The 24,504-nt window shown below is 52.7% G+C and overlaps 1 non-coding gene and 1 pseudogene across 1 annotated transcript; one reads left to right on the forward strand and one right to left on the reverse strand.

Moving 5' to 3' along the window:
- The window catches only part of LOC120381606, a 259,643-nt pseudogene that overhangs the window by 101,954 nt on the left and 133,185 nt on the right, over window positions 1–24,504 (reverse strand).
- On the forward strand, window positions 23,356–23,428 carry TRNAV-AAC. Its single transcript has one exon. It is a non-coding gene; the product is annotated as a tRNA-Val (tRNA).

Below are 24,504 nucleotides of genomic sequence, written 5' to 3' on the forward strand. Positions count from 1 at the left end.
ACCCGCAGCCCATGACCCACCTTGTCTCCTGAGACAGAGGTGAGTGACGGAGGGGGCAGAACGGATCCAGGGGGCAGGGAAAGGGATAATAAAACACCTCCTGGGGTCACCCCTCAGGCAGTGACGGTGACAGGCCTTGTGGTGGCAGTAAAGGGGGAGGGGAGGGAGTGGGAGCAGCACCCTCAAGGGCAATGCTGCCAGTGGGTCTCCCCACCACCTCAGGCATGGGGCTGATAGGGGGCCATTCCCTGGGCCTGGGCGCCTGTGAAGGGCTATATAAACCCCACGCTGGCATAGAAGGGGTTAAACTGCTGCTTTAGTCTGGACTGGCCTGTCAGGACTGGAGCAGGAGCTAACAGGAGAGACCTACTCTACTCGGGGGTGGGGGGGGGGCACCCTGGGAAGGGAACAGTCTGTGGAGCATTTCCAGCCCCAAGGAGAGGGCTGGCAGCATTCGGGGCTCTGGCCTTCACTGAGGGAGTGGGGGGGATCCCGGAGCTCAAAGGGGGAGCAGGTTAAAACTTGTGCTGGGGACCCACTAAACTCTGAAGGGGACTGAGACGCTCCCAGGGCTCTCAGAATTAAGAGGGGCCCAGATCCTGATGGGAGCTGTCCACAGGGCTTTCCCCGTTTCTCTTTCATTCCTTTATTTACCCTTGTTTGCCGACAGTCGGCTCTTTTGCTGTTTCACCTGGTGCCCCGAGAAGGACGTGCCCCCGTAGCACCCTGGGGCAGGGGCCAATGGGACTCTCAGAGCTGCACCCCAGAAGGCCTGAGGCCCAGCAGTTGGGCACCAGTTTGAGGGGCTGGATGGCCTCTCCCTGGGGGCTGCCAGCAGCCTGGCACATGGAGTAGATACGGGGTGGCCTGGGGAGCAGGAAGCGGGGCAGCGTCCCAGACAGCACAGCGAGAAGGCAAACGGAGAGGGGACATGGGACACTGCAGTGAACTCAGCACCCGTCCTGAAGGCCATTGGCATAAAGTCATCCTCTCCCTGGCCTAGGGGGGTCAGACAGTGACACAGAGATCCCTTGGCAAAGGGTCACTTGGTCTTTGCCAGCAGCTCTCACCTGAGACCTGACAAACCCACCACACCAAACACATCGCTTGGAGGATGGTCCTGCGAGGTGTCTACAGAAAGCTCATCACTGGTCAAGACTCAGTGACTGAGAGATCAGCGTATGGGTCATATGTACGGAACAAAGCGCTGACACTGAACATCTACTTTATAAACTCAACTGTCCAGCCCTGCTCCCTCCCAAACTATCAGTCGAAAACCATCGGGACACCACCAAACAACTGAAACTGGAGTGTGGGGGAGCTGAAGGTGGGGGAGTGTGATGGGGAGTGTGGGGGAAACTGGAGTGTGGGGGAGCTGAAGGTAACAAATTTAATCTTCCCAAATCCAAACTAGGAATAGTTTCAAGGCACATGTTACACGTGTACGGGGTGCAGGGGCAGGCCAGAGTGTATAGGGGAGGGGGCCTGTTTGGAGGAGGCGCAGAGCTAGGGCACTGCTGGACCAGGAGCAGAAGGCCCAGCTGGGGCACAGACCATGTCAGAGATTTCTCTCGCTGGCTCTGTTACCACTGCCCAGGGCAAACACTTGAAAGAAGGGGAGGCGGAGCTGCAAATGGTGTCAGGAGGAGGAGAGAGACACTTGAAAGCATGACCATTATTCCCATTCCACCGTAACAAAAAGTACAGGAGAGGGGAGCAAAACTTCAGAATCACGCAGCACCTAGGTGGAGAGAGCACTGGACCCAGACTATTCCTGGCTCTGCCACGGGCCTGCTGGGTGACCTTGGGTAAGTCATTGCACTTCCCTGTGCCTCTGATTGCAAACTTGTGTGAGACCCAGAACTGCCTATAGCACTGCTAACTCCTCCTGCCAACATCGCTCTGTGCAAAAAGCTATGAAATTCACCTATTAAAACTTTATGAAAGCAGGATTTAAGGTTGCCCAAAGCTGACTGGTGCCCCTCCAGAACAGAGATCAGCAAAACTCAAACTTGTAATAATCAGGAAATGCAGAAAAAGTACACACCAATGGAATCCTAATTCTGCAATTCACAAAGGCAGCAAAGCCCTGGGAAAGGCAACTTTCAGAAGCAAACAGAAGGGGACAGAGCTTACCTGTGCTAAGGCAGAATGTGGTTTCAGGTGAGCTGCGCTGTACAGGAGCTACCGACACCTGTTCTACACTCAGATACTGGGCCTGCTCCCCAGAAACAGCCGCACACTTGGTCAATTGAACAGCCCTTCCCCCCTTTTTACAACTCTTTCATCCTTACTCACAGAAGTTCCAGCTAACGTTGTACATTCACCCACCCATCATGAAGCACACAGACTGCTCTCAGATCCCATCTCACTGCTGACCATTCCCATGGCAAACAGTCCCGTTTCCTCCTGACAACATGCACCACTCAGTGCAGAAACGAGACAGACTGGAAGCTCCAGGTACACAGGCACCTCTCTCCTTTCATCGCACTATGGGGGACTCAGACCCAGATCTTCTCATATCACAATCGCACCTCCACCAAATTGCTTTAACTAACACCTCGACCAATCAGTGCAGTCCTTGCCCCAAAGAGCTCACAATCCAAGTAGACAATGGGTAGGAGGAAAACACAGAGGGGCTGTGACTTCCCCCAGGTCACCAAGCAGGTCAGGGACAGAGCCAGGAACAGACCCCGGTAATGCCAGAGCCCCGTCACCAGCAGCTTGGAAAGGTCCCCAGACCCCACTGTATTAGGCTGCAGGAAGAGGTGGTTTGTCCATGGATGCACAGGCTGTTTCGGCAGGCAGCTCAGCTGCAATCCCTGCACACAGCTGGGGGTGGGTGTCCTGGGTCAGGAGAAGTCAGTGTCCCTGTCCCCCCGCAAGCCTTCAAACAGGGACATGGTGCACCAGTGCCAATCAGAGTGCACTAGTGTAAATTCTGTCTATCCTAAGTATTTACACCAGCGCCTAAAACACCAGGGTGGCAGAGACCTTCCGTACCCAAAACAGCTCTAGAACTGGGCTCTATTTCTAGCTCAGTCACAGACAGCCTGGGAGACCTTGGACACGTCAATGTTTCTCCTCCCAACTTCAGTCTCTTTACCCAGCTGCCACTCACTGGGGTCTCCTCTCTCCAGAGCTGCTCATCACTACAGTCTGTGTGGGTGTCCCTAGAGCTAAGGCAGGTCAGCTCGGGAATAGTCTTACAAGGGGGCTGGGGAGTCTCTGTCCCTGGAAGTTTTTAAGAGCAGGCTTCACAGGGACACAGTGTGGGCCAAAGGGTCTGTGGTCTCCACCAAGCCCCCGTTCTCCTCCAGGGCACGTCAGCATCCCAGCAACCTTCTAGGAGGGTCAAGGCTGCCACCCATCTCCAGCATAGCAGCGCCCGCGCCCCACGATCCACCTTGTCTCCTCAGAGGTGAGTGACGGAGGGTGCACAAGGGGTCCGGTTCGGGGAGGGATAACAAAACACACCCTCTGGGGTCACCCCTCAGAAAGTGACGGTGACAGGCCCTGTGGTGGCAGTAAAGGGGGAGGGGAGGGCATGAGAGCAGCACCCTCAAAGGCAATGCTGGAGACCCAGTGAACTCTGAAGGGGACTGAGAGTCTCCCAGGGCCTCATATCCTGTTGGGATCTGTCCAAAGTCCCCCCCACTTCTTTTCTTTCATTCCTTTATTTACCCTTGTTTGCTGACAGTCGACTCTTGTGCTGTTTCACCTGGTGCCCCGAGAGAGGAAGAAAGGGCCCCGCGGCCTCAGGCAGAGAGGGTTGACAGCTTAGAACAGGGGTCCCCAACGTGGTGCCTGCGGATGCCACAGCGCCCACCAGGGCATCTAAGTGCGCCCGCGTACTGGCCGGTGAACCGAAAATCAGCTGCATTTTTCTGGCAACGCCTCTGGGTGTGTCCCCTGGGTCAGGAGAAGTCAGTGTCCAGCCCTGTGGGGCTGTGCTCCTGGCTCATACCTCCAGCACTCACTGCTGCCCCTCCCTTCCCAGCTGCACTGGTCAGCCAGCCCCAGGCCTCTGTGAGGTCACTTCCTCCCACCCCCACCACCTCAAACCTTCAAACTGGGACATGGCGCACCAGTGCCAATCAGAGTGCACTAGTGTAACTTCTGTCTACACTAAGGGTTTGCACCAGTGCCTAAAACACCAGGGTGGCAGAGACCTTCAGAAACAGCAGTACGGTGGCACTAGAACTGGGCTCTATTTCGAGCTCGGTCACAGACAGCCTGGGTGATCTTGGACACGTCAATGTTTCTCCTCCCAACTTCAGTCTCTTTACCCAGCTGCCCACTCACTGGGGTCTCCTCTCTCTCCAGAGCTGCTCACCACTACAGTCTGTGTGGGTGGCCCCAGAGCTAAGGCAGTTCAGCTCTGGAATAGTCTTACAAGGGGGGCTGGGGAGTCTCTGTCCCTAGACGTTTTTAAGAACAAGTAGGACAAAGCTCTGTCAGAGATAATCTACAGATACTTGGTCCTGCCTCGGCAGAGAGAGCTGGACTTGATGACATCTTGAGGTCCTATCTAGCCCTACATGTCTAGGATGCCATGAAATATATACGTATAAAACACAACATCCAGAGTAAAACCCACCACAATATAATGTCAGGAAACTCAGAAAAAAAAAGGAAAAAAGAAACAACAAAAGCCACAGCATAAAATGACAATACAGAGGAAAAGAAAACACGATGCAAACTAACACACCCTAGGACAATATTACACAATGAAAAAAAAAAAAAGAGCTTATCTCAAACCAGCACAACACAGGCACGAAACATGCTGAGGCAAAACAATGCACCATAAAACTGCTACACAACATGGTGCGATCACAGTTCCAAATGGCACCATGCAAAACAGCTCAGCATAGAACAGGACACAGCACAAAAGAGAATTATTTCAGTGTAGGCCTGGAAGGGATCTTGAGAGGTTGTCTACTCCAGCCTCCTGTGACGAGTCAGGACCAAGTATCCCTAGACATTCCCAGACTGGTGTATCTCTAACCTGGTCTTAAAAGCCTCCAATGAAGGAAATTCGACAGCCTCCCTTAGAAGCAAGTGAAAGGCAAACACTGACCAAAACAACACTGTACACACATGATGGGCCTGGAGTTAAGGGGAGAGGCAAGAATTCAAACAATCTGGGTTCAGTTCCCAGTTTTGCCCCAAATTCTCCATGCAAACTTGAGCAAATTACTTCAGCTCTTTGAGCTTCAGTTTCCCCATCTGTAAAATGGAAAGTCGCCTCCCACCATTGGCCTATTTAGCCTTTGAGCTTTTTGTGGCAAGGCCTCTGTCCCTGTGGGCATGTCCACACTGCAGTCAGACACCGGCGGCCCGCTGACTTGGGCTCACACGGCTCAGGCTGTGGGGCTGTTTAATTGTGGTGTCGATGTTCCAGCTGGGGCTGCAGCCCAAGGTCTGGCACCCTCCCACCTCGCAGGGTCCTACAGCCTGGCCCCAGCCCGAGCCCAGACATCTACACTGCAATTAAACAGCCCCTTTGACTGAGCCCGTGAGCCTGAGTCACCTGGCATGGGCCAGCTGGGGGTTTTAGTGGCAGGGTAGAGATACCCTTGGTGTCTGTTCAGCACCTGTCACAATGGGAACCCTGATCTTGGTCAGTGACTGTGCAGAGCCCTGCGCAACAGGGGCCTGACCTCAGTCGGGGGCTCTGCAACTCCCGGCATTACAGGATCCCGGATTTTGTTTAGGGCCCCTGCAGCAACTGGCAAAATGTGGAGGCAGGATCTCTGTCAGGGTCTGTGCAGTGCCCAGTACAGTGGTGGGGTGTGATCTTTGTTAGGATCAGTGCAGGGCCAGACCCAACAGGGACACAGATCTCAGTTGAGGTCTCTGAAGTGCCCAGCAGAATGGACGCAGCAATTTGGGTCGTTCGCTGCCTGGCACAAGGGGTGGGGGCCATGATCTCGGTCCAGGTCTCAGTTTTACGGGGCACAACAGTGGGTCTGATCTCACCTGGGGTCTCTTCAGCGCCTGGCAGAACAGGGCCCAGATCTCAGTTGGGGTCTCTGCAGCACCTGGCAGAACAGGGCCACGCTCAGTACGATAAGAGCCCAGATCTCAGTCACACACCTGGAGAGAAAAGTGGGAAGATTTTTGAGAATTCGATATCAGTATTTCAGAACTGAGGAGAAAATGGGGCACAAACTAAATATTTCCCAATATAAGGGATAAACATCAATATGTGGGGAGATTTTATGTCACCATTCAAGAGAAAGGAGGGGAAATTGGAGGGAATTATACAAGGATATTGAATCAACAACAGAATGGGACGGATTCTTCTTGCCTCACACTCACAGGGGACAGGAGTGGGGCTGAAGTCAGAAAGTCGCTGGCTGTGGGGAGGGGCTGGCAATGGGGTCTGGGAATGTGACTAGCAGGTGATGGGGGGGAGGAGTAGCTGGACTAGGAAACCTGGGGCTGGACCGTCTCCATGGGGGACACTTGCTCCTCCCTCCCCTTCCTGGCCCTTCCCAGGCCCCGTTGCCAGCAGAGAGTGGCCCCCCCCAGCCCAGCCCAGAGGTGTCCCTGTCTCAGGCCCCCCCAGCCTCTGCCCATTCACCCTCTGCCCAGCTCAGGAATCACTCGGGGGAACCATTTCCCACCCGCACAAGGACAAATCCCTGCAGGTGGAAATGGGGGAAACCCCCAAACCTGAGACCTGAACTGGCCACTGGCGAAGGGGAGAGAAAATGGGGCACAAACGGGGACTGGGAACTTCTCTGGGGTGGGGGGAGGGGGGGTCACCCTGGGCGCTGCTCGTGGCTCTCTAGGGAGAAAGGGGGCAGGACGGGGAGGAGGGGGTCCCCACGGGAGGGGGCAGCGGTAAATCCGAGGATCTCAGCCCCCTTTCTCCCCGCTCCTCGGGGGTCACCTGCCCCCCCCCGGCCACGTCCGGGCTGCACCGACATTTCCCGCCCACCCCTTCCCCCCACCCACAGCCCGGTCTCCCCCCGCGGCCCCACGCAGGGACCCCCGGGTTAATGAAGGGCTCTCCCGCCGCGATCTGCGCATGCCCAGAGCTCCAACGGCACCAACCCTTCTCCGGCCCGGGAGAGGCTCCAACGGCCCCGCGCGAGCCAGGCAGAGCCCCAGCGCTCAACGCTCCTTTGCAGCCCGGCTCCGTCTCCTTTGCCGACGTCACTTCCGCTTCCGGGAGAGTCAGGAACTACATCTCCCAGCCTGCCCCGGGGCCGCGACCGCCCTCTCCGCAGCCCAGGGAAGGGAGGGTTCCAGCAGCTGTTACTGCGCATGCTCCGTGCGAGCCCCGCTGGGGGCGGGAGAACAAAGCTACTGCTGCTGCCCCCTCCGCGTGAGTCGGGCTCGGGCTGAGCCGCTGCTACTCCCCGGGGGGGGGGGTTCTCCAGCTGGGCCCCGCCCCGGGCTCTGCCGAGGCTCCCGGTGACCGAGCCCGGGGGGCGGGGCAGGTCCCGGCTCTGCGCGGTGCCCCCCCCCCCATCGCTGCCCCCCCGGGGGCCCGGAGCTGCTGCAGCGCTGAGGCCGGGAGGATCCTTCCCGCAGCGAGTCTGAGCCGCCCCCCCCCCCGGCTCTGCTGTGCCCGGTAACGGGGGGGGGGGTGAAGCGGGTCCCCCCGCCCGGTGCCCCCTTCCCCGCACGGGCGGAGCGGGGCAGCCGCGGGGAGAGACCCCCGGGAACGGGGCGGTGACCCCGGCTCCCAGCCCGGGGCAGGGCGCTAGGGAAGGGGAGGGGATGGGAGAGGGGGGAGGAGAAATTAGAGGGGGGGGCAGGTTCCCAGATCTCTGACCCCCCCCCCCGCACACTCACTGCAGCCTCCCTGCCCAGGGTCACTGCCCTGTGACCGAGGTGAGGAGCAGAGAGAGGAAGAACCAGCCCCGGACTCTCCCTGCTCCCCCTGCGGCAGGAGTGCGCTGCCCTGGGGGCAGGGTCAGGGGGACCCCCCCCCCCAAGGGGGCTCCTTTGGGTCTGGTCTGGTCCAGGGTTTGGTTCACACCCTGTTGCTGGGAGGGCTTCAAAATGTCTTGGTTGGTTACTGCTTTGGTTTATTACCTCAGCCTGCTAGCCAGGGGCTGGTGTGACATGGAAAGGGGGCACCCAGCAGGGAGGTGTAAGGAAGATGTCCCAGCCCCTCACATCCAGCTGCTGGCAGTGGGGAGGGTGTTGGGTTCTCTACCATGGGGCTGTGCCTGGACCCTACTGGGGGCTCCATCTCCTGTATCAGCCTCTGGCTAGTAGGTCTGTGGTGGATCTGCTGGGAGAGACAAGGGGTTCTCACTTCGTCCCCTCACCCAGATGTCTCCTGGCTGCTCTCAGCAGAGTGGGGATAGGACTCTGCTGACTCTCTCAGAGCTTCCATTTGATTGGCTCCTCTCCTCCATGAATAGTGGGGTTGTGAGTGGGGCAGCAGGTACCGAATGTTGGGCTCTTGCTCTTTCAGGGGCCGGTGACCTTGGAGGAGGTGGCTGTGTATTTCACCAGGGGAGAGGGGGCTCTGCTGGACCCCACTCAGAGAGCCCTCTACTGGGATGTCATGCAGGAGAACTGTGAGAATGTGACCTCGCTGGGTAAGGATTCCTGTTCCCTCGGTTTTTAGAAGAAGAAATGCAGAGTTAAGGTTCATGCCACTCCCCCAATGCCACCTCTGCTCTGCCCTGTTTCAACATCACCCTGACATGCCAGAGACACCCACACTAGCCCTCTCCCCATCCCTGTTACAGAGCGCTCTGGGAACAGAGCAGTCCAGCAGAATGTCTAACATGTTCTTCTCTTTGCTAAGATAATATTCGGGTTCAACTCCATCATAGCAAACAGAAGCTTCCTCCCCCTGGCCTGCTCTCCAGTACTGAACCTCCTGCACACAGGCCAGCTGAGACTTGCACAGTGTTACTACCCCATTGCCCTCAACCTGAGTTTTCCTTTTGAGTCACTGCCTTCACTTACCCCTCACTAAGCCCCACAGATCACTCGAACATACGCCACCAGGGTGCTGACAACCCCCATGGCAAGAACATACCCTTGGGCACCTTTGCTGACCAAGCCTACAACACTCAGCACGGAAATGAGGCAGAATTGCCCCCCAAGTTTCACATGCACCTCTCTGCATAGCACGGGCACAGCTCTGCCCAGCTGCTGCAACCCATCCCTCCATCAGCCAGTCACAGCTACAGCTGGCCCAGTGCACACAGCTGGAGGCATGTGGATAGGTGCTGGGATTCCCACCTGTGAGCACAGCACAGACAATGTCTTAGTCTTTCCTCGGATCGATATAGGTTCATAGCTTTGAAGGCCAGATGTGACTATTAGGTCGTCTACTCTGACATCCTTTATATCACAGACCATAGAATTCATCCCGTTACTGCTGCATTGAGCTGAATACCTGAGTCCCTGTGGCAGTTGGTTAACCTTTGCACGGCCCACGCAGAACCATTCTCACTGGTTCTGGCCAGCTACAGCGTTAAGGGTTGGGGGAAAGTTTACATAAATTTTTCATTTCCTGGTCTGCAGAGGTTTAAGTTTACTCACCGTCCATATGGTGCAAGGCAGGAGACAGCACTGGGCAACCTTAACTCTGCATTAATGTAGCTTATGAGCATTTAGTTTCCTGTTTTAAAAAATGGATGCTTTTGCCGCTATAGCTGTGTCTGTAATTGAGCTTTGGCCAGCAGAGCCATGTTGGATGGTGTGCGTGTGTGCGCATGCGTGTGTGACTTTTTCACAGCCTTAAACAATAGAGCTGGACTGGCAAAGCTTTTAAGAGCTACCTAAGACCTACCTAACTAGTTCCTCAACAGACACCTGACACGCCACCTTTGGGTGAACGAATATGCGTGTACCTGGTCTGTGGGGTCCCAGTAAAACATTAGGCACCCTGTGCCCTCTGCCAGGTGGCATCAAGAGGTCCATGATGAGTCACATCCTCCTCCTCCTCCAGTCGCTGCATTAGAGTGTCTTTAGAATGAGCCGGCTGAGCCCCGTTCCAGCCTTCTGTTTGGGTTCCACGGGGCTCTGTCCTTGGGCCTCTTCTTTTCTTCCTCTGCACCTTATTTCTGGGGAATCTCATCCGCACACACACATTCAACTACCATCTCTGTGCTCCTAACTCCCAGTTCTGCCTCTCTGCTCCTGGCCTGTCTCCTTCTGTCGCAACTGAAATCCCGGCCCCTCTCTCTCTCTCATCTCCTCACTGATGTCCAGCCATCAGCTAAAGATCAACAGCTGAAGCAAAGCTCTTAATATTCCCCCCAAGCCCTCCCTCCACCTTCTTTCTCTACCACCGCAGACAGCACCATTGTGCTGCCTGTCACTCAGGCCCATAACTGTGCAATACCTTTGTCACGGAGCTCCCTCTGGGGCCTCCTATCCAGGCTGTGCCTACACCTTGCATTTTCTTTTTGCGTAACATCCTTAACAATTGGCCTTTCCTATCCATCCGCACAGCTAGAGCTCTTAGTCATCCTCTCCTGTCTCAGTTACTCCAACATCCTTTTCTCTGACCTCACCTTGCGCATCTCCATTCAGAAGGGAAAAGCGCCCTCCTGGTCCTCGAACATGACTTATGAGGGAAGGTTGAAAGAACTGGGCATGTTTAATTTTGAGAAAAGAGTGAGTGGGGAACTGAGAACAGTCTTCAAATATGTCAAGGGTTGTTATAAGAGAGCAGTGATTAACTGTTCGTCACGTCCACTGAAGGTAGGAGGAGAAGTAATTGGCTTGATCTGCTGCAAGGGAGGTTGAGGGTGGGTAATACCAAAACCTTTCCAGCGATAAGGATAGTGAAGTGCTGGAATGGATTACAAAGAGAGGTTGTGGAATTCTTGTCCCAGGAGGGTTTTAAGAACAGGTCAGACAAACTTCTGGCATATTTACACCTGCTCCTGCCGCAGGGCGATGGGAATGGAGTAGATGACTTCTTGAGGTCCCTTCCAGCCTATATTAGAAGATTTTAGGATTCATTGCCTTAGCCCTTCGCTTTGATCACGTCTCCTGGTGGAGAATTCAGACCATTTTTGTGGATCGTCTGTGGGTGCAAATTTTGTTCCTAGAGCCCTGAAAATCTGCAGATATCCATGGACCATTTTTGCAGATCGCAGATCGAATGCGGATATAAATTTTTTATCCATGCAGGGCTCTACCTGTCTTACTTCTGTCTATACCTACAACTTAAATCTATTTCGTACACAGTGACTACATCTGAAATAACATATGAGATCACCATAACAATGATCAATGAATGATAAAACGAACTAATTGGCTCCATGAACCACGGAGACTCTTCCTTTTCCATCCCCACCTGCAAGAGCCGCCATCTCTCTTCTCTGCATGTTCTTTGGATCTTCGAATTTGTCCCTCCTGAAGTCACATGGCCTGATTCTTATTTTTCATTCTCCTTTGGCTGTGGCTCTTGAACTACACCATCTAATTTGCCAGCTTTCTCCACACAGTGTTTTTTATGCTCCCTCCCTTTATACCTGACTCGCTAGGTCCCCTAATGCCGCAGGATGTGCTTTCCTGACATCTAATGCTGCTGAGATCCTGCCTTCAGTGATATCCCTGCCCTTCCAGGTCCTTACTCCACTGAAACCCCCAGCCCATGCTTCCTGTTCCCAGCTTCCCCTGGACTCTCTCTTTTTGGCTCTGGACCTGTCTGTCAGCAAGAAGCAGTGCCAGGGACACTTGCCCTCTGTCTGGAGTTTTCACTTTCTGGGAAATGCAGTTCCAGTCTCTGTTTTTTAGGAGCCTCTTTGATAATGAGTGTCTGGCTGTGTGTGTTCCCAGCAAAGATGGGGATAGTTAAATCCCTCCTAAGCAGAGTGTTCTGCACCTTTGAGCACCTGGCGAGCTGGCCCTGCGATTTTATTGTTTAAAATGGACTGGGGTTAAACTAATAGAATGTTTTTTATGATGATAAATGGCCTATGAATTCCCCTGATCTCCTTTGTTTTCTTTCCCTTGAGCAGGGTTTCCAGTTTCCCAACCCTCTGTGATCTTCCAGCTGGAAGGAGGGGAAGAGCCGTGGGTCCTGGATCTCCCTGGTTCAGTGGAAAGCGAGATCCTGGGAAGTCCCTGCACAGGTGAGGAAACATTAAACCAACCCAGAAACTGTAAGTGCCTGAGAGAACCCGCTGGGATTCCCCACACAGACTCTGTGAGCTCAGGACAGTCCGCAGCAGATCTCACTCCTGGCTTCCTACAGATGATGATTGACACCTTGGCTGGAGCTCCCTCCCTTCCTACTGCGTGTTTGGATGGGATGTGGGCAGGGCCGGCCTTGGGGAAATGGCACCCTGGGCAAACTTGAATTTTGGTGCCCCTGGCTCCCATGGGCTCCCTAGGCAACCCACGTTCCCTTCCCCCCACCTCTGCACTGTGTCCCTTTGCCCCAAATGCCTGCTCCCCCTCCTGCACCCCTAATCCCTACAACCTCTTCAATCCTAACCTCTGCCCCCCTCATTCACCCCAACACCTGCCCCTTCCTGAGCCCCTAACCCCTGCACTGTGCCCCCTTCACCCCAGCCCTTGCACTCCACTCCTGTGCCGCAATCATTAATGATCTGGAGGATGGCGTGGACTGCACTCTCAGCAAGTTTGCAGATGACACTAAGCTGGGAAGAGTGGTAGATACGCTGGAGGGTAGGGATAGGATACAGAGGGACCTAGACAAATTAGAGGATTGGGCCAAAAGAAACCTGATGAGGTTCAACAAGGACAAGTGCAGAGTCCAGCACTTAGGACAGAAGAATCCCATTCAGACTAGGGACCGAGTGGCTAGGAAGCAGTTCTGCAGAAAAGGACCTAGGGGTTACAGTGGATGAGAAGCTGGCTATGAGTCAATAGTGTGCCCTTGTTGCCAAGAAGGCTAACAGCATTTTGGGCTGTATAAATAGGGGCATTGCCAGCAGATCAAGGGACATGATCGTTCCCCTCTATTTGACATTGGTGAGGCCTCATCTGGATACTGTGTCCAGTTTTGGGCCCCACACTACAAGAAGGATGTGGAAAAATTGGAAAGAGTCCAGCAGAAGGCAACGAAAAATGATTAGTGGGCTGGAGCACATGACTTATGAGGAGAGGCTGAGGGAACTGGGAATGTTTAGTCTGCAGAAGAGAAGACTGAGGGTGGGATTTGATCGCTGCTTTCAACTGCCTGAAGGGGGTTCCAAAGAGGATGGATCTAGACTGTTCTCAGTGGTAGCAGATGACAGAACAAGGAGTAATGACCTCAAGTTGCAGTGGGGGAGGACTAGGTTGGATACTAGGAAAAACTATTTCACTAGGAGGATGGTGAAGCACTGGAATGGGTTCCCTAGGGAGGTGGAGTCTCCTTCCTTAGAGGTTTTTAAGGCCCGGCTTGACGAAGCCCTGGCTGGGTTGATTTAGTTGGGAATTGGTCCTACTTTGAGCAGGAGGGTGGACTAGATACATCCTGAGGTCCCTTCCAACCCTGATATTTTATGGTTCTATGCACCCCTTCACTGCTACCCCCTGCACCACTCTCCTGTGCCCTCAACCCCTGCACTGTGCCCCCTTTGCCTCTAACCCCGGCACCCCCCTCCTGCACCCAAGTGGGGAACCTGACCTAGATGCACAAAGCAGCTGGCATTGCTGCTCGCTCCCCCACTGGACTGCTGCTGCCCCGCCCCACACAGCCCTGGGGGGCTGGGAGAGCGGAGCAAGGAGCGATGTCAGGGCTCCCTGCGCCCAGGTCACTTTCCCTGCAGGCTGTGTAAGGGGAGGGCAGGAGAGCAGCTGCTCCTGATGTCTCAGCACAGCCCAGGTGGGGAAGTGACCTGGATGCAGGGAGCCCTGGGGTGTGTGTTGGGGGGACTGTGTGCCTGAGTGAGTGAGCGCGCTGTCTCTTTAACAAAGTTCTCAGGGTCAGGAGCCTGAACTAGGCTTGTTCAGACACAAGCAGCTGCCGGCAGCTCCAGCCCCAGAGAGGCAGCAGCACATGCAGATTCCCCCCGTCCCGTCACCCCAGCTCAGTGGAAATCGGGTACCCGGGTGTGGGGGAGGGGATCACCCCGCTATCAATCAGCACCTCCCCCCTGCAGAGCAGTCAGGAGGATGCTCCCAGTTGGGGGTGGACGGGGCGACTCCGGGGGTGAACGGGGGGTTGGGGGGACAGGAACAGCAGCAGCTGCACACGTGGAGCAGGGCGGAAGAGGGGCCCTTCTGCTCCGGAGCAATCACCTGACTCTGACGGCTGGTGGTCCAGCTGCCCCCTGCAGCTCAGGTCTCCCACTCCCCCACGCTGCTGCTTATCTGATCCCTGTGCCGCTTTCATCAGCCCAGCGAGCCTCTCGGCAGCAGGTCAGGTGGGAATCCAAACCCTGCGCCTGGCACCCCCTTGGGTGGGGCACCCGTACGGCCCCCCCTAAAGGCCGGTTCTGGGTGGGGAGCAGAATTGATCCCCTCCACTGTCCCCTGTGGGGAAGAGTTAGGGGGAGTTCAGTCCCCGATTTTTATTTTCTGTCTCTCCAGCATTTACTTGGGTTTGTTCTCTGCCTTTCCATCCCCAATTCTGAGATTTCTCCTCTCTTCTAGCAGGTGATGGGGTGGTGAGGGAGAGCGAGGAGCAGAATCCTCACCAGGAAGATGCTGAGCTCGCCGAAGCGCATGGGGAATTACTGCGAAGAGCCAAAGGGAGTGTGTCCAGCTCCCGTGAGCAGGGAAAAGCTGGTGAAAGTTACCCCAGACCAGAGAGAGAGCAGGGAAACTACTCAGAGGAGAGAGTGGATGAACCCATTAATTGTCAGGGACTTCACAGGGACCTCAAGGAAACTATGTCCCAGGAGAAAATCCTCACGGAAAAGCAAGAGACTATGTGTAGTGAGTGTGGGAAAAACTTCCATTACCGCTCAGTCCTTATTCGACATGAGATAATCCACACGAAAGAGACACCCTACAAATGCTGTGAGTGTGGGAAAAGCTTCAATCGTACCTCAGCCCTTAGTAGGCATCAGCGAATACACAGAGGAGACAAACCCTATGAATGCCGTGAGTGTGGAAAAAGCTTCACTCAGAGATATACCCTTAACTCTCATCAGAGAATCCACACAGAAGAGCGACCCTACGAATGCTGCAAGTGCGGGAAAAGCTTCACTCAGAGATCAGCCCTTATCTCTCATCAGACAACGCACACGGGAGAGCGACCCTACGAATGCTGTGAGTGCGGGAAAAACTTCACCCGAAGCTCAAACCTTACTAGGCATCAGAGGATCCACACAGGAGAGAGACCTTATGAATGCCGTGAGTGCGGGAAAAGTTTCAGTCACTTCTCCTCCCTTATCTCTCACCAGAGAGTCCACACAGGAGAGAGACCCTACGAATGTTGCGAGTGTGGAAAAAGCTTCTCTCGGAGCTCAAACCTTACTATGCATCAGAGGATCCACACAGGAGAGAGACCATATGAATGCAGTGAGTGCGGGAAAAGTTTCACTCACCTCTTCTCTCTTATCTCTCACCAGAGAGTCCACACGGGAGAGAAACCCTATGAATGCAGTGAGTGCGGGAAAAGCTTCTCTCGGAGCTCAACCCTTGTCACACATTACAGAGTCCACACCGGAGAGAAACCCTATGAATACAGTGAGTGCGGGAAAAGCTTCACTCATAGCTCAGGCCTTTCTAAACATCAGAGAATCCGTAAAGGAGATAAACTTCATAAAAACCTTCTCTAGAGCTGTCCGAAGATTTTTTCTTTAATTCTTTTGACAGTTCCCAGGTAGTGAGTGTTAAGGCTGTTTGCATCTTTTGCACATTGTAGTCCCTTAGCTCCCGCACATGAGTTGCTCACTTTTGAAGCTCGTCCGTCTTTGGGGTGGATCCTGTGGTCCTTTGTATCAACTCCATTGTCCTGCGAGTCATGGGAGTGGGTGTCTTTTCTACCAGGAATGTCATCACCCCAGATGGGGGAGATGGGGGGTGTCTTCAACCAGCTACGTTGAGATAAAATCTACCTGGGTCTCATCACTGTGGTTGCCGTGGAGTTAGCTAGCTTGAGTTCACTTTCCTGATGTAAAAAGAGAACTACTCTTGCACTAAAGACATGGGCCATGGATAGTTGGTGGAGTTATCTTGCACATTTCCTCCTGTCTGAGCTAACCATCATCACATTTCCTTTTCTAAACAAACCTGGAGATTCACATTTATACTCCTCCTCCCAGTGCAAAGTTACTGTTAGAGACGTCAAGTTCCTCTTTGAGGAGAGATTTCCTCATTCCCAGTTGTTCTCACATTACCCTGGATTGTGCAGAACAGCAGTTATTTTGTTGACTTTTTTTTCTCATTTAAAATATATTTAAATATGATGAAGAGCTGGAGCAATGTCAGGGAAATAAGGGTCATTTTAGGCTCTGTGACACTGGAAGGAGATGGGGCGACTCAGACATTCCATCCTTCCCCATCACCCCAGAACTGTTACCTTGTGCCTGAGCCATGCACAGTTCACCCCTTCGTATTCCTTCGCTTCCCAGCCTGTCTGGTGGGGTCATGTTCTTGGCTGTCCATGCTTGGGAATGGTGCTTGTACACGTCTTTGATCCTAAATCAGAGTCAGTCTGGCAGGCGATGAAAGTGTCAGACTTGGAAGGGGATTTCAAATGGATTCCAAGCACCGTTTAAATCCCCTTTTCCCTCAGTGGCAAAGCTGCTTCTGGGAAGGTCGGCTGCTTTTTCTCCCGTTATGAAAGTGCTAAAACTCCTGTAAATAACACTAATGAGAGACGTATCAGAGGGGTAGCCATGTTAGTCTGGATCTGTAAAAGCAGCAAAGAATCCTGTGGCACCTTATAGACTATCAGACTTTTGGAGCATGAGCTTTCGTGGGTGAATACCCGCTTCGTCGGATGCATGAGAAAGCGCTGGGTGAAGCAGGTTTCAGCGGATCATGGGAGAATCTCTCATCCTGATTCTGAGACATCAGATGTAACCTAGTCTGGAATTTCACTTTAAATTAAAATGAAAGTGTCTTCTACCTCTCTGTGATATGGGTTTTCTATCTTTCATGAAGGCTCCTTGGTCATATAACTGCATGTTAGTTTTGTTTGACAGAATGTAGCTCAGATGTTTTGGGAAATTTCTGACAAATTACCATTTTTTACTTCAGGTGTGTTTTTCTCCCCTATCCCTGCATGATGACATGGAGAAAATTCAAATACAGTTCAGTCAACAGGAGAGAATACTCCAAGCTGTTGGACATATTGTCAAAGAAACAGTCGTATGTTTAAATCTCCACTCTGAAAAGGTGAACAGCAGCAGACCCCAAATGGGTGCAACTGACGGAAGTAAGTGCACATGGTCACAGGGTAGTTCAGTTGTTTAACTCAATATTGTCTCAGACGATCCAGGGATAGAATTCCACAGCAAGTGATTCGGAACTAGGAAAACGCCCAGGTATTTGGTTCCCAAGGTATTTGTGACCCAGTCCCTACAGGAGGTTACTCCTGAAGAGATCTCCTAGCTAATCCCAACATTTGGGAAATGCTGTCTGGGATGAGATGTATCAACCCTGACCTGGCACTGCTAGGGTTAACTGCGCCATGTGGGCTGAAGAGGCCACACCCCCTCACCCTCTCTGGGCATGCTCCGACTGGAGACGGAGTATAAATGGGAACAGCTCAGCCTGGGTGCACTGGGGAGAACAACTCTATGTTGTTGGCACGGTGTGTGTGTGCGGGGGAGAGCCCAGGGCTGGGGTGGCAGGGGGCTGCGGGTGGTGGAAATCCAGGGCTCGGTCAGCAGGAGCATGTGGCGGGGGACGCCAGGGCTGAGGTGGGAGCAGCCAAAATTTTTTTTGCTTGGGGTGGCAAAAAACCTAGAGCCGACCCTGCCTCCACGCACTGTGAGGTAGGTAGGAGCGGATCATTATTATCCCTACTTGAAAGAGGGAGAAGCTAAGGCTGAGAAAGGAGAACTGACTTGTGTTAGGTCACACGGCCAGTCAGTGGCAGAGTTGGGAATAGGACCCAAGAGCCCTGATTTTCAAACTAACCATCGGATCTTGAATTTCAGACATTGAATGACCTGAATAAAGTGCTCTGATGAGCTCCAGACCAAGAACAGTGACAGTAATTATTCAGCAAGTATTTGAGGAGAACTGCAAGGTTAGAGAGAATCGTGAACTGCTCAGAGACCATTAATGCAGAGAAGCAGCAAAATTCATCAAACATAGAACTGGTTCTGACTTACTTACTTGTTCTTAAAAGAGAACAACAAGACCTGAGTCTCGTCCCTGTCAATAACCCCCTGCTCAGCCAATCAGGGTAGAGACTGAGGATGGGAGGCTGAGGGTTCTCACCAGAAAGCCCAAAGGATGGTCCAGGTCACTGATGGGATCACTGCCCAAGCACTATTTCAGCCCCATATTTTTGGGTGGAGCTCCCACAGTGGGAGCTGCAGAGCGCACGTGCGCGCACACACACACACCCACACACACACCCTCCTGGTGTTGGGAGGGGAACAGATAAAAGGACAAAGGAAGCAAGAGAAAAGGAGGAGGGAGGAAAAAGGGAAGCAAAAAGAACAAACCCTAATGTCCCCAGTGATTCTAAGGGACAAAATCCCACGTGCAGAATAAAGTTCTGCCTCCTTAAGCTCGTGTCTTCCATGCCTAGAATTCAACTGTCACCCCCATGGATCAGACTGAACAGCTTTCAAACCTCCAGGAGGCTCTTACCTTCTAAACAGGGATGGCTGTTTTCTAGTAAAATCACTGAAAGGGAAGGAGAAAACTCGAAAGAGGTTCCTCCTGGCGCTCACGTCCATGAACCCGAATACTCTCAGTCCTCAAAGAGAGACCTGGAGAAGGAGACTCGCTGAAGCAAAGCCACAGGGGTCTCTGAGGTTTCCCTGGCCCCTCGCCCCTGTCCTGCCTGGCTGATATCAGCATCTCTCTGTGAGGTCACCACCTCCCCACCACCTTGGACCAATAGTCTGAGGTCCTGCCAAAGGCCTTTGTGATGTCACTGCCACACCCCTCCCTTGCTGTGCCAATGTCCTGCCCCTGGCCAGGCACTTTGGAGGTTTGAGCTACTCCCTGTGGTCACCCCACTCAAGGAGCGTTTGTTCTAGGCAGCAAGCCAGCTAGACAGGGAAACATCAGACACTGCTCCCAATGCTACACTCCGTTTTTCAGAAATTAGTCGACTTTATGGCCAGAAGAGATCATTAGAGCATCTAATCTGACCCCCTGCATATCACAGGCCTCCTGTAGGACACAATAGCTACTTTTGAGGTAAACACATTCCAGAAAGGCATCTAGTCTTCATGAAATGACATCAAGAGATGGAGAATCCACCACTTTCCTTGGTAGCTTGTTCTTGTGGTGAATCATCCTCGCTGTTGAATTTTTGTGCCTTATTTGTAATATGAATTTCTCTCTCTTCACCTTCCAGCCATTGGGTCTTCTTATGCCTTTCTTTGCTAGATTAAAGAGCCCTTAAATACCCAATCTTTTCTCTCCATTAAGGCACTTCAATGAAGTCACCTTTCAATCTTTTGATAAGCTAATCAGGTTGAGCTCTTTCAATAGCTCACTAGACGGTATTTTTTCCAGTCCTCAGAACATTAGGTGGCTCTTTGCTGCCCCAGCTCCAATTTCTCAACATCTTTTTCAAATGAGGACACCAAAAGTGGAGACAGAATTCCAGTATCGGTCTCACTGATGCTGTGTCACCTCCTGTGACATTATTGACATAATCTGTAACTGTATAGATCACCATTGTGACCACTGTTCTATATTTGCAGCCAATATTACAGAGAAGTGGTCGTGTAAGGGGTCTATGGAGAGGTTCTGATTGGCTGATTATAATGATGCTATCTCTAGATGTGTATCATTTTTTGTAGTTGACATTATGAATATTGGCTTTATGCTGCCTGTATTTCAAACTTGTGCTCTGCTTCAGGAATGATCCCTTTGTTTAACTGATGAAAACATAAACTAGACACTTAGAGGCTTGGAACTGATTTCAGCTGATGGACAGGTGTGCTAGGTTTTTATGCATTTGGACAGCAAAATGTTGAGTGTTCACATTCATTTCAAGCATCCTCATATGGTGGAGCTCCTGAACATAATGGAGAAGAATTTTTTTTTTCTTTTTTTTAAGAGTGAACCTGGGTTTGATCAAAGGACGACTTGATTTGCAATCAAACACTCTACCACTGAGCTGTACCCCCATTATAACAGGAGTATGGAATCGTGATCTCCAGGACTTTGAAGGACAGACCCTGCCTCATCGAGCTCCTTTGTCATTCGCAGACCACAGGTGGTTTTAAAAATGGGGTTTGATTAAACTTCTTAAATGTGGTCAACACCACAGCTTGCACCCCCACCGATATAGCTTCTCCCCATGACAGAGCTGCCACCTCCTGGGGAAGTGGATTGACTACACCAACAGGAAAACTCTCCCCCCTCAACATGGAGCAGTGGTTCTCAAGCTGTGGGTCAGAACCGCAAAGTGGGTCGTGACCCTGTTTTAATGGGGTCACCAGGGCTGGCATTAGACTTGTTGGGTCCTAGGGCTGAAGCCAAAAGTCTGAGCCCCCCAACCCAGGGCTGAATCCCTCAGGCTTTGGTTTTGCTCTCTCCCCACTGGGGCTGTCTTTGGCACTCCCCCCTGCCCCCCCAAGTGGAGGGGCTTGGTCTCTCTTCCAGGGCTACGTATTAAGTTATTTTGGCAGAAGGAGGTTGTAGTGAAAGGACGTTTGAGAAACTCTGGCACAGAGCATCTCCATTACTGAGCTGCAGCAGCATAGACTCACTGTTTGAAACATTGACCTGGCCTTAGCCTCTGAATATGTTTAGGCTTGGCTCCCTATGGCACTGTTGTGATCAGACCTTGAAAGTACAGCCATGGAGACACCACACACCAGCCTTGCCTAGCTGGCAAGGATCAAACCTTCACAGAAAGACACCCATGGTTTTCTAACCCAGCTACCTAAGGCCTCAGCCACAACCACTTAACACAGGGGCCTTTCTACACTCTGGTTCTGTTCTCACTGAAGGGTCATTACAAATTGTTTGCTCAGACCAGCTTCCCCAGCACACTCACTGCTGTGCAGCTCTGTACGTGTGGCCATGGCTGAACAGCCAGAGTTCCTGCCCATTTCCCTACTGGCTGGAGCATGATGAGGGTGTGTTTGTGGTTAATGATGTTGCTGTAGATTGTTCATTCCCTGCCCTGGCAATTCAGACAGTCCCTTTTCCCATTGTATTACCAGCACCTCTGGGAGTCGAATAACAGAGGCAGGTTTTCTCTGGGCATTGAGATTTTTGAGGGCATTGGTGGCTCCTTTCTTTCCTCACCCTGGAGTAAACTCAGCTTTTTATTCCATCCTTGATAACTCATGGAATAACAACAGCAGCATGAAGAGGAGAGTGAATATCTCACTGCCGGGGGAAGGTGGACGCATTCCCTCTGTCTGACCTTTGCCATTGCAGGAGAAAAAGTTTCAATGGAATCGAATGCCCTGGCTCAGACAATAGACACAGGGAGGTTTTGCTGTTCATGGATCTGTGCAAAGGAAATTGTGTGTCTGTGTGAAAATGAGGAGGGATATGAAATGCCCACGTGGTGGTGCCTAAGGCAAAAGGGAACCCTAGAGGATTAGAACAGGATAAGTTCTCAAGCAACATGTTTCTTACTTTGCCCATCTGTTAGTTTTGATTATTATCGATGGAAAGATTTTGCCATTGGGTTCTGCGTTTACACAGAAATTGACATTTACCAACAAATACGTAATTCTTCCAAGCCTGCTGGTGGTGAGTTTAGAGGGACACACTCACTCTTCCCACCCCCCATGCCAGGCCTGTGCTCTCCAGAATGTCAACTTCCCACAGAGCTGGGATCCTTCCCTCATCTCCCCCCAGACCACTGCCCCACCCCCACTTCTGGGGTCCCCTCCCAACACTGTCCAACTCCCCTGCTGGCAGGATCCCTTCCCATTCCTTCTATTTCCTGCCTCCCCTCTGAGGAAAAGCTCTGCACTGTTCCCACACTGGGAACTGAACCCAGGTCATCTGGGTGAAAAACAGGAATTCAAATCACGAGACCATATGGGACTTGTATAGTCAATACCACCTTTACACATTCACACCCACTAATTCAAAGTAGCCATTCAAAAAAACTTCAAAATCAGACTTCAAAGAGAAATTGCAGAGTTACAATTGATTTGCAAACAACACCATTAATTTGAGCTTGAATAAGGACTGGGAGTAGCTGGCTCACGACAAAGCAATTTTCCCTCTCTTGGTATTGACACCTCCCCATCAATTATGGGGAGAGGACCACATCCACCCTGACTGAATTAGCCTTCAACACTGGTTCTCCCCTTGCACGGTAACTCCCATCACTTCATGTTCCAATCTATATTTATGCCTCTATCATGCTCTATATGTAAGATCTCAATGATATGAAAATGAGGATTATGGGGGTTACAGCCGCTCCCCCAAAGCTATAGACTGTCACACTGAGATTCTATGTTCATTTGTTCTGTAACAGCATTACAGGGATCCAATGACTGACCAATGGCATTTCCAAGTGCTAAAATAGCAAAGCAATGTCTGTCTCTCATTAGCCATCAGCGACTGAAGATGTGGTTTAATGAGCCGGAGCTTGAAGGCGAGGGTGGCTCTGTCCACTGCCTTCCGTTGCACTGCTGGGCCCCAAGTCCCTGGTGGCCAATATGTGACGCTGGGAGAAGAGAGTGGGGTGGCAAGTGGCGGCAGGACTTTTGCCACCAGGGTCTAGCTGCCCAACTTCCTCCTGGTACTGCTGGCCCCCCGTCGCCTTCAGGTAACGCAGGAACTGAGGCAGGAATAGGGCGAGGAAGCAAGTAAAGCCGAGCAAGGAAGGCAAAAGTGAATCTTGTCTTCATGGGCCGCTCGCAATGAGGTCCTTTCTCTGTGCCACAGCTGACAACAACATCCCAGACAGAAAAGCAGGAGGCCAAAAAGAAACTGAGCAGCTGCTGAAGTAGTTCAGTTGGGAGCGTGCTAGACTAACAGGCTCTTCTATCCCCCTTTGTGTACGGGTGGGATGTTTTCTGAAAGTTCAGCAGTTCCTTTAACTGCCACGAGTCCCTCATTTCAGGCTATGCAGCAGGAAAAGGCAGCATGGGCTTCTGCACCGAGTTGGCCCACCTGACCTTTCATTCTTCTCTTGCTCTTTGTCAGCAAGGGGAAGAAAAACAAGCTCTCCCTCAAGCTGGAGTCACAAGGGCGACGTAAGGACAACTTCCTGAGCCGCGGCTCCAGTCCTCTGCTCTGCCAGCTGACCTATTGAAGGACTGTCACCACTTTCTCCAGGTTTGTCCATCGGTCTGTGCTAGGGTGAGCAACAACCAAGTAGATGGAGTTTTTGTAGTGTAGTGGTTATCACGTTTGCCTAACACGCAAAAGGTCCCTGGTTCAAAACCAGGCAGAAACATGCTGGCTTCCTTTTCCCAGATCCCCTTGCTGTTCAGGAAGGCCTCCTCCTTCTCCTATTGGCCTGTCCCTGGGATAACTCCAACCCCCGCATGACAGAGGGTGCTGACAGCAGTGGAGAAAGCACCTTGGTGTCAGGCTGGAGAACCTAGAGGAGTGCGGCGTGTCACCTTTTGGAGGCTTGTGGCTTGGCCTCCTCTGCTGTTGGAGGTTGGCCGGTGGAGGCCGGCTCTTCCTGCTGGCCTCCTCTGCGTGACTTGCCAAAGGAGGAAGTGAGGCAGGAATGGGGCAAAAGAGGAAAGTCGAGCTGAGGAAGGCAGGGCAGAAGCTAAGCACATCATTGCGGCTAAATGGGGTTAGTAGAGCACCACCATTCGTTCTGCAAAGCCTGAGGAGGTGCGGTTGGCTGCTGGGAGGCAGAATCCTGTGCCTGCCTCTTGGCTTCCCAGGGATGGCTCCTTGCAGCCCAGGAGAAGCGGGGTTCTGGAGGGAAGGAAAAGCAGCAATGGCGAGGCTGAGTGGGCTCTTTTCTGGCCGACATGGTGGGCTGTGAGGTGGTTGGGAATTGCCTGTAAGCCATAAGTGGATTTGGTGTAGTGAAAACCGCTGCTCCATTCTGGCTGACCTGGGGGCGCCATTGATGACATGGGAGTGGGGGCAGGGCGCTGGCTGTGAGCAAATGGGATCCAGGAAGCCCCAGCCTGCCCCTCCAGGGGCCCAGTCTTCTTCTTCTCTCCTGCCATGGGGAGCCCGGCCTTAAGCCTGCCCAGCATGTGCTGCAGCTCGAGCATTAAGCCTTCCTGTGTGGCCTGTGCTGGAGCTGACCCTGGACCCCTGTGGGGCACTGTTGGGGGAAATCCCGACTGCAAATAATTCTGGCCACAAGATCAACCCATTGGGTCAAATGGGGCAAGCTGGAGGCCTGGTGCCTTAGTCCGTGGGGCCAGTAGGTCAAGCCATTTTCCTGCATGTGGGGGAGGCAGCCGCTGTGGTTCGCCCTTCCTGCTCCCTGCGCTGCTGCACCCTGAAATCCCTGTCGGCCGGCAAGATGGGCTGTGAGCCTGGAGAGAGGAGGCA

The sequence above is a fragment of the Mauremys reevesii genome, linkage group 14 (genome assembly GCF_016161935.1).
Source record: "Mauremys reevesii isolate NIE-2019 linkage group 14, ASM1616193v1, whole genome shotgun sequence".
Classification (NCBI taxonomy): Eukaryota; Metazoa; Chordata; order Testudines; family Geoemydidae; genus Mauremys; species Mauremys reevesii.